Raw genomic sequence first — 13,369 nt, forward strand, 5'->3', positions numbered from 1 at the left:
GGTGTCCTCAAACAAGGGCGAGTGATTCTTAGGACAGGTCTGTTAGGATGAACCCCGTCGGGTTACCCAAGACGAAAATATCATAAGATTACTCATAGTAAACCGTGAAGACTACTCGATTGCTGCTCCAATGCAGCTTTTTCAGGGTAGTGTTTATGGTGGGGTACTTACCATATGAGTGAGAGCCAAGCAGTCGATTTGTGGAGGAAATCAACTTTTATTTTGGATTTGTCGAAATTACAATAATTGTAAAATGACAGACTCTGGCTCTTTAGACCTACACCTTGCTCGTTAGACGTGAGCAATGGTTTACATGACTGAATAAAATTATTCGAAGGTAAAGACTAGTCGATACAGTGGTCGACTAGATTTTAGGTAGGGTTTCCTTTAGGAGGGGTGTCCCAAGGGCCTTGCGGAGTGAGTCGCACTCGAAGATCGTGTGAGAGCTCTTCGGTTGGATGAAGCACTTGCGTTGTAGGGTCTTGTTGATCCTATTTCCGCCATGAGATGATTCTCCTTGATATAGGGTGCGCGGTTTACCCTGAGGATGGGTACTTGCCGGCTTGTACTTCTTGAAGGAAGAAGCCTGTGCTAGGATGCGATTGTTGGAAGAAGGGCTGTAAGCCTCAATTTCCTCACGCTCTTTTCTCCTTGAGATGATGACGTTGCATGCGTCACGGCCAACGTTGATCACGTTGCAGAGGCCAGAATTGGAGTAGTCATAGTTGTCACCCTGCTGTTCCTGCTGGCTGTTGGCGAGGCGCTGGCGCCTGAATGCCCTCTTCTAGTTTAGCAGATGACGACGCTCGTAAAGATCTTCTGCAGGGTGTTGCTCTTCCAATTGCATAGTGACTGTCACTACTGGAGGAGGTGCAGGCGGATCTTGCTTGGTAGTAGCTTGGGCTTCTGTGATTGTGGGAGGAGTAGTTTTCATGTTGTCGGAAAGGTACTCGTCGAAATCATCAGAGTTGTAGTCGTCGAGGTTGAGACGCTCCGTGGGATCACCCTTAGGTTCTTGTACTTCGGAGATGCGAACCATGAGGATTTCACGGCAAATGTTTTGAATCTCTTGGTCTTGTTTGCTTGAGGACGGGTCTAGAGGGGTGCTCTGCTGGAAGGGCAGATCCGTTGGCAGCGAGCCAGAGGTGTTGGGATCTTGTGTCTTCCTTAGGTGTACTATCCGTCCTTGCGGCGTTGCATATATGACCAAGTTAGGGAGGGATTCCTGATCGGACTTGGGCTTCTTAGTAGATTTGGACTCGGCTTCTTTTCTGCACTGGATTAGGACATCCAGCTCGTCCTCCGAGTTGGAAGAGTACTCGGATTCGGAATCGGTTAGTCCACCGATTTTAGAGTATGAGTGCTTTGGGTGAGCGAGAAGCTGTGGCAGAACCACCCAAACTAACTGGGCCCAGGTGCACTGATCTTCGTTGCTAGGCAACTCCGACCCAAATCGGCACGCACCAGTAGTTCCTCGAGTGAAGCCTCGATAAAAGCCACGCTATTCCAAGATTGCACAGACAACACCCACACGACGGTGAGCCCAGAGATTACAACACAGATCATCTCATACATCTCAGAGTTTGCAGCAGAAAGTAAATTTATTACAAAACTTTGTTCAGAATATTAAAATACTACAGAGTTCTAACTACTCAAATTATTCAAGTCTCATTATTGCAGCGGAAGAAGTAAAATGACGTCTAGCGAAACATGTGACGCATCGATAAAGCCCGTACGAAACACGTCACTCAGTGGGAGGGTGGTCAACACCAGCTGAAGGGCCATCCCACACAACAGACCAGCCCGGAGGCAAAGTACACGGCCAAGTCAGACTCGCAATCAAACCTTCGAAGTTAGTACCTGAAAATAGTGCCACAAGAAAGGCTGAGTATACTAATACTCAACAAGACTTACCCGTCACCGGATATACCATAGTCCGATAACTAGACATGCAAGGCTTTTTAGTTTGTGAGGTTTGTTTTGCCAAAATCGCCACTAAGAGTTGATCCGTATTTTCAGATTTTAACTTAGTCATATTCTAGTTGGATTAACCATTCTAAGTTTGCACCTATCTCTACTCAAACATGGTAGAGCAACCTTTTAATCAACCAGCAGTATTATCATCATCATGTTCCACTTGTTACTCTATGTGACCGAAAACATTAAGCAGTCTCATGCCGTGAGAGGCGGACAATTCTGAATCGAATTTCAACCTGGCCAGGGGAACCTAGACCACACCCATGGGGATCGACTTCGCTCCCGCCCACGCTACTTTTCCCCTTTCTTTCTAGGTCGTGGATCTGGAACACCCCCCCCCCCCCCCCGACTACAGAGTCCGACCACTCGGCACCCGTACGTCCGGACAAAAATAAACCTACTACTACCAAGGGGGGTGCGAGATCGTTCCACTTGCTGGTTCAATCAGGTACTTAAGCTTACCGATTACGGGGCTAGTACTTTCAAATGCTTAACGAAATGAGACACACACCGCGACCTTAACCAATTTGACTACACCAGCGGGGTATCACAACTATACAACCCCACCCGTTGTCCTTATATTTCAGCAGGAATTCAAAGTCAGTAAATTCCTATAACTCGCGAGAGGCTGGAAACCCCTCGACTTCTACCGTTCCTAATTAGCGGGGCGACTATTCGATAAAAAGATCCGGATGTCAAACATAGGTTCCTAGGGATCATGTATCTAATGTTTTCGATCAATGCCTAGAAAACTTAAATGCAGAAATAAAAATTATTACAACACATTATGAATAGTTAGATGAATAATAACTCTGAAAATAATGGGATTATGCACCAAAGCTTGCCTTCTTGGGCACTGTCAGGCTGAGATTCTTCTGGGGCTTGGCCCAGGTCTTAAGCTAAGTTAGTACAGTTAAGATTAACCTTCGATGCAGCAAGAGAGTCCGCTGGAATCAGTTCATAGTCACCGCCAGCGAGATTGACTGCTTCTATATGCAATGCAAGGATTCATTATTACAACATGATATGATTTCTATTTCCTTCAGGATAAAGTTGTAGTTCAACAAAAAGTTAAATTCAGTTATGATCTTGTGATCTCATTTCTTGGGTAGTCATTTATGGAGTAGAACTTATATTTATGTCACTTCATGAATGAGTGTGTTGGGGTGTGTTCAATTTTAGACTAGCAACATAAGCATAAGTTCATAAATTCATAACAGAAAATCTACACATGAACTAATGATGGAAAATTTATGTTGAGCAGATCAGATAGTCTAGTATTTACTGTAAATATTTCAGACTTAAACAGTAAAGCATTTAATCACGAAAAATCATGTAAACAGATTAAGCTAGAAACTTTACCAATTTGTACAGGTTGTTAGGCATGGTTTATGGTTCTACAAAATTTACAGCAGCATCTAGATATGATCTAATCAGTACTGTAATTTTTACAGATTGTATCTACTTATACAACAGGAGTTATGAAATTAACAAAACTATCATGCTAGAAACAAAATAAATTTACACAGATAATTCTACCAGGGTTATGGACTTCGAATTTTTACCAGAGCCTAGAGATAGACAAAACATGATTCAGAAAAATTATCAAGTTTTACTTCTACCAGATAAATTAATTATGTATTTAACTTTACATGAGCTTGCATATTATTTCAAGGTTCAATATGATCCGTACTACATGTTAACTTTTTATTGTAGCAAGAATATATTCTAACTAAGAACATGTCCAAAAATCATGATCATATGTGCTCTAGTTTATCCAGAATAAAAATAACAAACCTAGCCAAGATATACTAAGAATGATTTATAACTGAAACTATACTCAATAAATAGAGTCCAAACTTTGTAGTAATGATTATAGAACTTAAAAAAATCTCTAGAAATAAATCTAGATTTTTCTAGGCACATTTACTATATATGGTGAATTAAGTTTATTAAACAAGCATTAAACTTGGTATATAGAAAAATAAATCTAAAATTTCTCAAACTTGTATGACAACAAGGATTTAGTAGTATGTTCATCTAGAAAATGTTTCAGAGCAAAACCATTTGTAAGTTTACCAGCATTAATATATGAAGTTCACTAGTAGATCTAGGAATCTTTGTGATTTGAGCCAGTAAATGATTTCAAAATGAGTTCATATTTTTACCAGACCCTATAAACAGTATTATACACATTCTAGCCAAAAATCGCCCATAGTTGATGAGCACAACTCCTAGAACATTTTTGTCCTATTTAAATTAACTTTATTCGTGGATTAAAAAAGAAGCAAAATATGAACATGCGACTGTAACAAAAGTTGTAGTTCCTGTCCTAAGGATTCCATTTCATTTGGATTTGCATTTTTATGATTTTTCTACGATTTTATATGAATTTTACAAGTTCACTGATTTTATTTCTAGAGTTCATGTACGTTTCTCACTTAGGCCCCCTGAACTTTTGTTTCTTCTCCACAGGAGTCTCTGGGCGGACTGAACAAAACAAAGGAGATGATGGCGCGGCGTTTCACGGCGAGGAGAGTCGCCGGAGGTAGGCGAAAAGGTGGGGAAAAGTATGAGGGGCTCGAGTGCTACCTTCCGGTGGTCTTGGCTCGTCGGGAGAGGGTTGGAGGAGGCGGGTTCGCAGAGAGGGGCTGCCGGCGGTGGGTCTGAGCTGCGGTGGCGGCGCTCCGATGGTGTTGGGGTGGGGCGGTCTGGCTGGGAAGCTTTGTTAGGATGTGACGAAGGTCGTGGTGCACTTGATTTTGGCAATGTGGGAGCGGAGGGTGGAGTTCCACGGAGCAGCGGTGCTCGGCGGCGAGTTTGGCCGCGCCGGCGGTATTCCGGCGAGGGGAGGGGCCAAAGGCTGGGTCTGGGAGGCTCGTGGGGAGGCAAGGAAGGTTGCTGGGAGTTCAGATTGGGGAAAAGGGGGCCGAATCAGTGGTTTCCCGAGTGGCGGGCGAGCGGCGGTGCAAGAGGTGGCCGGCGAGGGGCTGGGCTCTGCCCTTTATAGGCCCGAACGGAGGGGGAGGTCATGCTTGGGGCGAGCTGTCGGGGGAAGGGTCGTCCGGGGGAGCTCGGTCAGGGGCACGTCAGCGGCCGGGAGCCGGTTGTCGATGGCGTGTCGAACAGGGGAGGAGCGGGGGCGCGTGGCGAGGTCGGGAGCTGCCAGGGAAGGCCAGGTTCATGCAAACCAGGGGCGCGGGGCTAGTTTTGGGTGGAGGCGCGGCCAAGTAGCCACGCCGGCGTACGGCGCCGCCGGTGGGCTGGGCGCAGGGAAATAGGGGAGGAGGGAGTAGAGAGATGCTGGCAGTGACAGTCTCGTAATTAGTCTGAAGTTTAAAATTTAGTTCTGTAATTTCAATTTTTCTCCCTCTTTTTGGCCTCAAATAAAAAAGTGTTGAATACCATTTTTGTTCAGTTTTTCGAGATCTACAACTTTTGTGTCATGCACTTTTTCGTTTGAGCAATAGTTTGAGAGTTATTTAAAAACTATGAGATGACTTAATGATTGAGGAACTTGTCATTTCATGTGATTTTTGTCACTTTTACTCCTAGGCTTCAACTAGGCTTTTGTTTAACATGACATGGTGAATATGCCTATTTATTTTCATATGCATGTTTGCATTGGTTTGAAAGTTATTTTTAACTTCCTTACCACTAGAAATTGAACTCCTATTTATTTGATATGTTTAACTTCTGAATTAGCAAAAAGTCTTTTTAAATTAAACTATGTGCCACAAAATATGAGTGTATCTTTATACTAAGTTTTTGTAACAAGTTGAGCATGAAAGTTTAGGACTATTAAAGGAACAAGTTTTATATCCTCACATACTCATATACAAGGATGCATTCTTGTTTTCAATAAATATTTATTATTATTATGTGCTAAAGGAATGTTTATGGTCCCTTGTTCAAAATTTCAGTTTGTTCACAACTCCAATTTGTCATTTAAGGAAGAACTAAATATTTTCTTACTAGACCTCCGAAGTAAGTATGTTTTATGTCTTCTTTTCCTTAAAGAAATTTCAAGATTTCAAACTACTTGTGTGTTGAATATTTGTGGCCTCATTTTACTATTTTGTTTCAACTAGTAGCTCTTCATAAATCAAAGAATGGTTCCATTAATCATTTCAACTGATGGTTTTCCAGTTTAAATTTGATTTGCATAGAAAGTTTATAGCTCATTCTGAAAGGTGTATTTTATTGACTTATTACCACACATGTCAAGTCATGTTTAAAAGGGTACCAAATATTGTTTTTCAAGCACATTGCACTCAAACACATTCACACATACATTTGCACACAAGTTTGCAAAAACTAGATATAGGGTTCTTATTTAAGTTTCCTTAGCTCATTTGTGTGTGAAGTTATGTTAATTGCCTGGGTTTGGTTAAACTGACACCTGATGTGTCACAGAAGCGGGATGCCCATCTCTACACGGAGGGCGTTCTCGTTCATCCAATGTAACCAAGATTGAGTGGGAGTCAGCCCTTTAGCCTCCTTGATCTAGGGTTTGTCGAAAATTGATTCACTGGATTGTTCTGGAGCTTTTGCTTTTCCCTTTTTGAGTTTGGCCAGTTTCCAAAGGGCATCAACATGCTGTGGTGGGTTGGCCATGGCGTCCATGAACAAGTTGACGTTATCTGACCAGTCTTCGAGGTCGTCGAATGGTTCAAAGTTGTCGAGACTATTCATGAATTGATCAAAGTCCTGATCGAACAGGGACTCGGCTAGTTCAGGAGTCCGAATGTGACCAAGTTTCGGTGAAGGGCTTTGAGGTATCCTGGAGATAGACGATCCCGACCGAACAAGCCGGGGGGTTCGTCTCACCAAATCCCCCACAGATTCCTCCTCCCAATTTCTGCTTCAAGTTTTGCAGAGTGCCTTCAGCCATCTTAATGCAGTCATTGAGTTTGGAATCTACTCGATCGATCCCTGAGAGTATATCACCCGACTGTTCCTTTGGTGGGCTCTACACTTCTGGGTTCTGCTGTGGTGTAGATGAGCCAAGAGCAGTTTCTGTAAGTTTGATGCAACCCTTTATTGATCGTGAAACTCAATCTACTCTTTCGAGTAGTTCTGAGTTATTGATGATTTTGGGGCATTTGATTAACTTGAGATAAGTCAAGTATTTTCCGAGGGTTTCGGAAAAGTGAGGTTTTTCGGAATTAGAAATTGTGTCGAACTCGACTGACCCGAGGGCTCGAATTGGAGTCGACACGTTTTCTGGGTTATCCGAACGAATTCGAGTAGAACTTTTTTTTCGTCGAGATCTGTTGTCTTGCAGATGTCGGCGAATTGGATGGTGGTTTTCGGTTTAGGAGGGTTAGGCGTCACGAGGTGGCTAGAGAAGCCGCCCGATCCGTCAGCCATGCCCAGGAACCAAAAACGAGAGTTGTGCCCTCAGGCATGTTGCTGCCGTCGTTTGATCCGGCCATCGAAATCACTGATGAACTCGCCGAATCCCCTACCTGGCGCGCTAGCTGTCGGTGCTTACTGCCAAACCTGCTTAGGGATACCCTTAGCAGTAAGGTTTGTAGGTAGGGATTGACTGCTCTGGAACTCGATGGTACAAGGAACACAAAGATTTAGACAGGTTTGGGCCGCGAGTTTGCGTAATACCCTATGTCCTGTGTGGTTTGTATAGCCTTAGGTGTTGATGATCGTCTGGAGGGGGTCCCTGCCCGCCCTTATATATCCGGGGGGACAGGGTTACATGGAAAGTCCTAGCCGAGTACAGTTGAAGTCCTACTACAACAAGATCGGGTAGTTTCCTTTGTACTGCAGCTAGTTCTACGCCTATTCGGGTAGTTACAAAAGAGGTAAGGTACATCCATGGTCTATCCCTTACTCTAGAACTTTCTATGCCTATAAGCAGTCCCGCTGCCCCGGGTCTGACAGGCTACGAGAGGGGCAGGTGGAAGATTGTTGGCGGTCGATATCAGTGATTTCCGCCACCAACGCTCCACCTGATTTCATAATTTAAAGTCCATAATCATGCCAAATTCACTTATATTAACAAGTTCCACAAGTTTTGTTGAATATTTGAATGCAGGAACTCAGTGTGCAAAAACTGGTAAAAACTAGGGAAATTCCCAGGCCGGCCAGCCTACCCAGTGTGGAGTCTCGTGTCCATCTTTTGCCAGTGTGTCTCAAATAACAAAACCAAGCCAATTCAACTTGATTTTACTCAAGATTCCTATCCTAAGATCGAAAGGCTTGAGTCAAGGATTGACGGACCCACATGCAGAGAGAATCTGATCTTCTAGTTGGATACCGTCTTAAGCAATAACATGCAACCGTCGATGGACGAGTCGGTGCAACGGAGGGCCAAGAGGGGACAAGCCTAGGCCGGCAGGCCGCCCGGCCCCCAACTACCTCGTTTCAGACCAATGCCACTTCAACCGACATCTTCAGAAGATCAAAGCCGTCAGCAAGGAAGGCGGTGACATGTGGATGGCAACCCCAGGCCGGCCGGCCTAGGGGAGGCTGGCTGGCCTGGTCTTTTTGTGCCACGTGTGCAGCCTTCTAGAGGGAGTTACAACCGTCATGTATGCAGCCCACAAGTGGAAGTTACAACCGCCATGCATGCATGGACAGCTTTGCTTTCAAGCCAATCCAACCATAACTTAGCTTACAAGCTAAGCAACCTTAGCCTTGCTTACAAGCTAAGCAACCCACCTTGGAGGCCTATAAAAGGGAGTCCCCACCCCTTATTTCAGCACACACCATTTGGAGAAGAGAAGAGTCCCAAGCGGCCAGGAATCAAAGGGGTAAAAACCCTAAAAGTTGCCGCATGGATTAACAAGGCTCCGAATGGCAATTTCGTGAATACTTGGAAGACCAACGGTTGTTGACTATTCTAGGCGGTTTTTTGAAAAGTCGGATTTGATCGTTTGCCACGAGTTTTGGATCCTAAAATCTAAATTAACAGATTTAAAATTCAAGGCTCGGGGGCTACGGGATGTGTGCATCAGAGATTTAGTTTTCAATTTTTTTGGAAAATAAGAGAAGGAAAAGACAGCCTGATTCTACGATTCAACCTAAGGCTCGGGGGCTACTCCATATGGAGCGCGAGTACTTCGCGCACCATATATGATCAAGATTTCGGGGCTGGAGCACCTCACAACCTCAAGTAATTGCAAGTACTTGGAGAACTACTCGACGTACCTGAAGAAAAACCCAGGAGCAACCAAAAGGATGTTCTGACTACTTGAAGTACTCGAGGACGCCTTACCAAGTACTCGACGCCCGCAGGACTCGGCTACGAAGAGCTCGGGGGCTTGTCAGACCCAGGGCAGCAGGACTGCTCATAGGCATAGACGCCCGCAGGACTCGGCTACGAAGAGCTCGGGGGCTTGTCAGACCCAGGGCAGCGGGACTGCTCATTGGCATAGAATATTCTAGAGTAAGGGACAGCTCGTGGATGTTCGTTACCTCTCTTGTAACTACCCAAATAGGTGTAGAACTAGTTGTAGTACAAATGAAACTACCCGATTGTGTTGTTGTAGGACTCCAACTGTACTAGGCTAGGACTTTCCATGTAACCCTGTCCCCCGGATATATAAGGGCGGGCAGGGATCCCCTTGAAATACATCAACACCTAAGGCAATACAAGCAACCACACAGGACGCAGGGTATTACGCATCTCACAGCTCGAATCTGAGCAGGCTTGGCGGTAAACACCAACACAATTACTTCTACAATCGATCTGAGGGCAAAGTGTTTGTCACTCGAAATGGAGTTTTCCTAGAGAAAGAGTTTCTCAAAGGAGAGAAAAGTGGAAGAACGGTGCAACTCAAAGAAGTTCGAGATGAGCCAATAGGACAAGACTCTACAAGTGACGCTAATGTAGCTGAACAAGTTGAGATGCCTATGGCAACAGAAGCACCTCTGCAACCACGAAGGTCAGCAAGGCTCCGCGCAGCGCGGGAATTATTATTGTTAGACAATGATGAGCCTGTGACATATGCAGAGGCGGTGGCAGACCCTGACTCTGAGAAATGGCAAGATGCCATGAAATCCGAAATAGAATCTGTCAGACCCGGGGCAGCGGGACTGCTTATTGGCATAGAATGTTCTAAAGTAAGGGATAGCTCATGGATGTACCTTACCTCTCTTGTAACTACCCGAATAGGCATAGAACTAGCTGCAGTACAAAGGAAACTATCCGATTGTGTTGTAGTAGGACTCCAACTATACTTGGCTAGGACTTTCCATGTAACCCTGTCCCCCCGGATATATAAGGGCGGGCAGGGACCCCCTCCGAACATCATCAACACCTAAGGCAATACAAACAACCACACAGGATATAAGGTATTACGCAACTCGCGGCCCGAACCTGTCTAAATCTTTGTGTTCCTCGCACCATCAAATTCCAGAGCAGTCGATCCCTACCTACAAACGTTACTGTTAAGGGTATCCCTGAGCAAACTTGGCGGTAAACACCGATAGAATCCATGAAGGAAAATTAAGTTTGGAACTTGATAGACCCGCCTGATGGTGTGAGAACCATAGAAGAAAGATATGGATGGAGATGTTCACATCTATAAAGCTCGACTTGTCGCAAAAGGTTTTTGACAAGTTCAAGAAGTTGGCTACGACGAGACTTTCTCGCCCATAGCGATGCTTAAATTTGATCGGATTATTCTAGCTATTGATGCATATTTCGATTATGAAATATGGCAGATGGATGTCAAAATAGCTTTCCTTAATGGAAATCTGACCGAGGACGTGTATATGATGCGGCCCGAGGGTTTTGTCGATCCGACCAATGCTGGAAAGATATGCAAGCTTCAAAAATCCATTTATGGATTAAAGCAAGCATCTCGGAGTTGGAATATTCATTTTGATGAAGTAGTCAAAAGGTTTGGCTTCATTAAGAACGAAGAAGAAGCTTGTGTTTACAAGAAGGAAAGTGGGAGCTCTGTTGCATTTCTAATCCTGTATGTAGATGACATATTGCTGATTGGAAATGATATTCCTATGCTTGAGTCCATAAAGACTTCACTGAAAAATAGTTTTCGATGAAGGATTTAGGAGAAGCAGCATACATATTGGGCATAAAGATCTATAGAGATAGATCAAAGAGGCTTATAGGATTAAGCCAAGATACTTACATTGACAAAAGTATTGAAGCGGTTCAACATGGAAGAGGCAAAGAAAGGGTTCTTGCCTATGTCACATGGCATACATCTTAGCAAGACTCAGTGTCCAACGACGACTGATGAGCGAGAGAACATAAGCAAAGTTCCATATGCCTCAGCAATTGGATCTATCATGTATGCAATGATAAGTACATGCCAAGATGTTTCTTATGCTCTAAGTGTTATGAGCAGGTACCAGTCAGATCCAGGTGAGAGTCACTGGACAGCTGTGAAAAACATTCTCAAATACTTGAGAAGAACTATGGATGTGTTCTAAGTCTATGGAGGTGAGGAGGAGCTCGTTGTAACTGATTACACTAACGTTAGCTTCCAAACCGACAAAGACAATTCAAAGTCTCAGTCCGGTTTCGTGTTCAAAGTAAATTGTAGTGCGGTTAGCTGGAAGAGTTCCAAGCAGGAGAGGGTGGTCGATTCTACAACAGAAGCCGAGTACATCGCAGCTTCGGAAGCTGCGAAGGAAGGTGTCTGGATAAGGAAGTTTCTTATTGAGCTTGGTGTGTTCCCTAATGCCTCTAGTCCGCTGGATCTCTACTGTGATAACAGTGGAGCTATTGCGCAAGCCAAGGAGCCAAGGAATCACCAGAAGAGCAAACAAGTTATGCGGAGATTTCATCTCATTCGAGAGTTCATTGGTCGTGGTGAGATCAAGATATGCAAAATACACACGGACCTGAACATTTCAGATCCGTTGACAAAACCCCTTCCACGGCCCAAGCATGAGAGACACACAAGAGCAATGGCTATTAGATACATTCTAGATTGACTCTAGCGCAAGTAGGAGACTGTTGGAAATATATCCTAGAGACAATCATATTTCCTTGTATTCGATGATCAACTTGGTGTTCGGATCCCTAGAGTCGGCATGCTTCTAGAGTCGGGTATAGCGGTGGTGGGGAGGAAGGGGATCCAGAATCGAGTCTCTGAAACCAGGATGTTAACAACCAGAGAGGAAAATTAGGGAAGGAGCAAGAACAGGGGAAGGCTAGTAAGAATTCGACGCGGACAGACTCAATTCGTTGTGAAATGTTTTGATAATTGTTTTACATTATTCTCTTCCCACGCCACAACCTCTCTCTTAGGCCCTTTTTGGGAGGGCTTTAGCTCTGGATCCAAGACCGGTTCCTGCCGGAGCCCACCCAAACGGTGCTTTTGGCAACGGCTCCAACCTCGGAGCCCCTGAAATCGCGCTCTCTGGAGCGGATTCCACGAGGCGAAGCCAGGAAATAGTGGCTCCGTCCGGCTCCCGCGGCTCCTCAATGTCGTTTGCCAGCTCTGCCCCCGGGTGGGGCCTACCGGGGCGCGGCCTACGGGGAGGAGGAGGCCGGCCGGTGGCGTTCCTGGGGAGGAGGCGATCGTCGGCGGCGCGGTCGGTGGGGAGGAGGTGGCCGGCCCCAGCAGCTGGAGCCGCAGTGTGGGTGCGGCCCCAGATATCCCTCACCGCCACCGGATCAGGACGAGGAGGTGGAGGACGCAGCGGCGCCGAGGCCGACGCAAGGCACTGGCGGCATCGGACGGAGGAGGTGGCCAGCGGCGGCCCGATCTGCGGAAGATGTGACCGGTGGCGGCCCGGTCTGCGAAGGAGGTGGCCGGCGGCGGCCCGGTCTGTGCGGCCTGTGGGGTACAGAGGAAAAAGCGATGGAGGAGGCGATGGGTCTGGGCGATTGGAAGGAGACGGGCGACTGGATAAGGGGAGAGAATAATAAAAAGGGAAAGAAAAAGAAAAGAAGAGAGAAAAAGAAAGGAAAGGAAAAATAAAAGGGTAATTTATACTTTTTACAATCTCAATCCAACAAGTGAAGCTGTTTTGCCAAATGTTTTTTAAAACGGCTCCAGCTCCACCAGAGAAGCCGCTCCACCTCTAGAGCCGGAGCCGGAGCTGTTTTTAGAAGAGCCGGAGCCCTACCAAACAGGTACTTATACTCTCGCGAGTACAACAAAACTCGCGCACGCCACCTATTTTTGAGATAGTACCACCTTCAATTAAGAAATATAGTTGGTACAAACTCCATCAGGAGGAGCAAGAAGCCAGACATGCCGTCCTACAGCTTCATAGATCGAACTTCTAGCTAGTCTATGAGCATCACCATTAGAATTCCGACCTTCGTGAATGAACTGAGCGTCCACAAACCGAGCCGCCCCTGCCTTGATATCCATAACGATATGGCCATAAAGTCCCATTCCTTGCCCATATATGTTCTTCACCACATTGACACATTCCATGGCAA

Source organism: Panicum virgatum, chromosome 2N, assembly GCF_016808335.1.
Source record: "Panicum virgatum strain AP13 chromosome 2N, P.virgatum_v5, whole genome shotgun sequence".
Classification (NCBI taxonomy): domain Eukaryota; kingdom Viridiplantae; phylum Streptophyta; class Magnoliopsida; order Poales; family Poaceae; genus Panicum; species Panicum virgatum.